Source organism: Myotis daubentonii, chromosome X (genome assembly GCF_963259705.1).
Source record: "Myotis daubentonii chromosome X, mMyoDau2.1, whole genome shotgun sequence".
Lineage (NCBI taxonomy): Eukaryota > Metazoa > Chordata > Mammalia > Chiroptera > Vespertilionidae > Myotis > Myotis daubentonii.
This window is the reverse complement of record NC_081861.1, coordinates 86,598,055-86,602,749: the sequence shown is the minus strand read 5'-3', so window position 1 is coordinate 86,602,749 and position 4,695 is coordinate 86,598,055. Positions and strand designations below refer to the sequence as shown.

At 38.6% G+C, this 4,695-nt stretch overlaps 1 non-coding gene across 1 annotated transcript; it reads right to left on the bottom strand.

The window, feature by feature from the left end:
• Nucleotides 1-4,059: 4,059 nt before the first annotated feature.
• LOC132225323 (U6 spliceosomal RNA) lies at nt 4,060-4,166 on the bottom strand. Its single transcript, XR_009450848.1, has one exon. It is a non-coding gene; the product is annotated as a U6 spliceosomal RNA (small nuclear RNA).
• Between the last annotated feature and the right edge of the window lie 529 nt (nt 4,167-4,695).

Genomic DNA, 4,695 nt, shown 5'->3' with positions numbered 1-4,695 from the left:
CTGAAGACTAGCTGGAGAGAACCCTGATAACCAAGGATGGAAAGTGGAGACTGCATAGAGACTGGTAGAAGTGTGGAGGAGTGAAAGGGTTAACAAGGCTCCCATAGACAACAACTGAAGTTCCAGAAGGCTATTACAGTTACGGGGGGTTACAAGCTGGGCACCCTAGCTTAGAACACCAGAACTGAGAAAGGTGCCCACATAATACCTGACTGTGAAAAGCATCAGGGTTGCTATCTGCAACTGAGAGATAGCTGGAAATGCAGGCACCCTCTTAGTGGGACAAGGCACAAAATTTCATGTGTAGCCACTCACCTTGGGCTCTGGCAGAGGGAGGGAAGAGTGGATGCAGCGGTGTGAGCAGAATCCAGTGTGAGGGCTTTGGGGTTAAACCACAGAAGGCATACACGCCGGTTTTCTGTGCTAAGTAATTCCCTTATGTGCAGAGGACATCTTTCTCTGGCAGAACTTTGCTATCCAGGAGGATTTTACCTGGGGAGAAAGAAGTTGTCCCACCTTATTGGAAAAACCTTTGCCCTACCCTGTTGAGTTTCTGAGGCTCATTAAGAGACTAAGAATAACAATCAGCATTCAGGATGAAGCAATTGCCCCACCCTGTTTGCAAACCTGTCACCCCATCCTGTTTTTGATAGCCTGAGGTTAATCAATATTTAATACAATCAGACTATAGGCAGAGGCAGGTCTCTGGAGGCTTTGAGTCTTTGCCTGATCTAATTAGGGCCCAGGGCTAGAAAAAGAAGAGTTTGGTACATATCTAGGTCATTTTCAAAGAAACACAACCCCAGCATACAGAGCCCCAAGATGTTGACTGCTGATTGCTTCAAACAGGGTACTCAGGGCCAGTCAGAAACAGCGTATAACACTGTACTGCACTAGAGATTGGAGGCATAGCAGATCTACCTAATACAAAGACACAAGCACAAACAGACAGCCAAAATGGGGAGACAAAAAAACAAGCCCCAAATGAAAATACAAGAGAATTCTCCAGAGAAAGAGTTAAATGAGATGCATATAAGAAATTTATCAGACATAGAATTAAGAATGATGATAGCAAAGATGCTGAACATAATGAGAAAAAATATAGTAACTATGAAGAATGACATAGAACTACTAAAGAACACAATGGAAGGAATATAAAGCAGATTAGGGGAAGCTGAGGATTGGATCAGTGAATTAAAGGACACAGTAGAAAAACATTAATCAAAGAACCAAAAAGAAAAAATAATAATAAACCAGAAGACAACCTAAGGAAGCTGTGGGACAACATGAAAGGTAACAGTAATAATTGGAGAGCCAGACGGGAAAGAAAGGGAGCAGAGGATAGAGAATGTATTTGAAGAAATAATGGCAGAAAACTTCCCTAATCTGGTGAAAGAAAAAGTCTAAAAAATTCAGGAGGCATAGAGAACCAAGCAAGAAAAACACAAACAGGCCCATGCCCAGACACATCATAATTAAAATGCCAAAAATTAAAGACAAAGAGAGAATCTTAAAGGCAGCAAGAGAAAAGCAAACTGTTACCCAGAAAGGAGCTCCCATAAGGCTGTCAACTGATTTGTCATCAGAAACTCTACATGCCAGAAGGGAATGGCATGAAGTACTCAAGGTAATGAAAAGCAAGGATCTGAAACCAAGATTACTATATCCAGCAAGGCTGTTGTTCAAATTAGATGGTGAAATAAAGAGCTTCCCAGACAATAAAAGGCTAAAGGAGTTTGTCAACACCAAACCAGCACTTCAAGAAATGTGACAGGGACTGCTGTAATGAGAAGAAATAGACAGAGAAACATAGGCATATAGAATTAAAATGGCAATAAATAAGTACCTTTCAATAATAACTTTAAATGTAAATGGATTAAATGCTCTAATAAAAAAAACATAAGGTAGCTGAATGGATACAAAAACATGACCCAACTATATGCTGTCTACAAGAGACCCACCTCAGAACAAGACACATAGTACTAGAGTGAAGGGGTGGAATAAAAATTTCCATGCAAATGGAAATGAAAGAAAAGCTTGGGTGGCACTACTCATATTTGAGAAAATAGATTTCAAAATGAAGGTCATCACAAGAGACAATAAAAGTCACTACACAATACTAAAAGAATAGATACAACAAGAGGGTATAACCCTGGTAAACATATATGCACCCAATATAGGAGTACCTAAATATATGTATTTTTTAAGTTCTGGAGGATATTTAGGGAGAGATAAACAGCAATCCAGTCAAGGTAGGGGACTTTAACACCCAGCTGACTTCACTAGATAGATCTTCCAGACTAAAAATTAACAAGGAAACAGTGACTCTAAATGACACACTGGACCAGATGGATTTAATTGACATTTTTAGAACATTTCACCCCAAAGCTACAGAATATACATTCTTCTCAAGTACACATGGGTCATTTCAAAAAGACTGAAATCACAGCAAGCATCTTCTCAGATCATATTGGAATGAAATCAGAAATCAACTACAGTCAAACCACTCAAAAAACATTCTAACTCATGGAGGGTAATTGACATTTTTTTCAACAAAGAATATGTTACCAATGAGATCAAGAAAGAAATCAAAAACTTCCTGAAAATAAATAAAAATGAACACACAACAACCCCAAATCTCTGGGACACAGCAAAAGAAGTCCTGAGAGGAAAATTCATACCATTACAGGCCTACAAAAAAAAAAAAAAAAAAAAAAAGAAAGAAAATGTAATGATAAACTATTTAACTGTACAACTTAAAGATTAGAAAAAGAACAGCAATAAAAGCTGCAAGTATTATGTACGCCATTTGGCTAATTACATGTTGATTTCTTCTTTGCAGTTAGCTAAACTTATCATGTTGGGTTAGGGTCAAGCTCCTCTGGTTAAAACTGCATCTGCAAAATGCTGTGCTACATTTTAACATTGAGCAAGAATAGCATTTAGTAAGAACTGCCTAGACCTTCATACCATTGTCCTATCTAACAGCATGCAAGAATATTTTGGAGTGATGGAAATAGTCTATTGTCTTTATGTGTGACCAAATGACTGTATAAAGATTTAAAAAATTAATATAACTGTGTACCTAAAAAGGGTAAATTTTACTGAATATAAATTATGCCTTAATAAACTTGAATTAAAAAGAAGAAAAAAAGCTGAGAGTAAGTAGAAGGAGGAAATAATGAACATTAGAGCAGAAATAAATTACATAGAGACTAAAAAAATACAAAAGATCAATGAAACCAAGAGGTGGTTCTTTGAAAGGATAAACAAGATTGATTAACCTTACCCAGGCTCATCAAGAAACAAATAAATGAAATCAGAAATGAAAGTGGTCCCAGTGTCACCCCAATAAATTAAATAAAAATAAATAAATAAATAAATTTTAAAAGAAAAAAAAAGAAACAAAAGTGGTGAAGTAACAACTGACGCCACAGAAATACAAAAGATTGTAAGAAAATACTATGAGCAACTATATGCTGACAAGCTAGACACTGTGGATGATATGGAAAAATTCCTAGAAAAATACAATCTTGCAAAACTGAATCAGGAAAAATCAGAAAACCTGAATAGGTCAATACCAACTGAGGAAACTGAAGGAGTAGTCAAAACAACTCCCAGAAAACAAAAGTCCTGGTCTGGATAGCTTCACAGGGAAGATTTACCAAACATTCAAAGATTAACTAACACCTATATTCCTCAAATTATTCCCAAAAATCCAAGAGGAAGGAACACTTCCAAGCTCTTATTATGAGGCTAGCATTATCCCAATTCCAAAGCCAGATAAAGACACTACAAAGAAAGAGAATTACAAGTAAATATCCCTGATGAACATAGATGCTAAAATCCTCAACAAAATATTAGCAAATCAGATCCAGCAATAGATTAAGAAGATCATACACCATGACAAGTGGGATTCATTCCAGTTATGCAAGGCTGGTGCAGTATTCACAAACCAAAAAAGTGATCCATCACATAAACAAATTGAAAGACAAAAATCCCATGATGATATCAATAGGTGCAGAAAAAGCATTTGACAAAATCCAACACCCATTTTTTTTTAATACGGAACGCTTCACTAATTTGCATGTCATCCTTGCACAGGGGCCATGCTAATCTTCTCTGTATCGTTCCAATTTTAGTATATGCGCTGCCGAAGCGAGCACCCATTTTCTGATTAAAAAAAAAAATCTCAGCAAAGTGGCATTAGAGGGATTATATATCACCATAATAAAAGCCATATATGGCAAACCTACAGCAAACATCATACTAATGGGCAAAAACTAAAACCATTTCCCCTAAGAACAAGAACAAGACAGGGATGTCCACTTTTACCATAATTATTCAACACTAGAGACCCGGTGCACAGATTCATGCACCAGTGGGGTCCCTCCGCCTGGCCTGCAGGGATTGGGCCAAAACTGCTTCTCTGACATCCCCCTAAGAGTCCCAGATTGCGAGAGGGTGTAGGCCAGGCCGAAGGACCCCACTGGTGTATGATTGGGGCCAGGGAGGGACTGTGGGAGGGCTCCAGTCTGTGTCTGGCCCATCTCACCCAATCCAGATTGGGGCCGATCAGGACAGGTCAGGGAGGGACCGTGGGAGGGCTCCAGGGCATGTCCAGCCCATCATGCCCAGTCCCAATCAGTGGGACCTCAGTAACAAGCTAACCTACTGGTCGGAGCATCTGCCCCC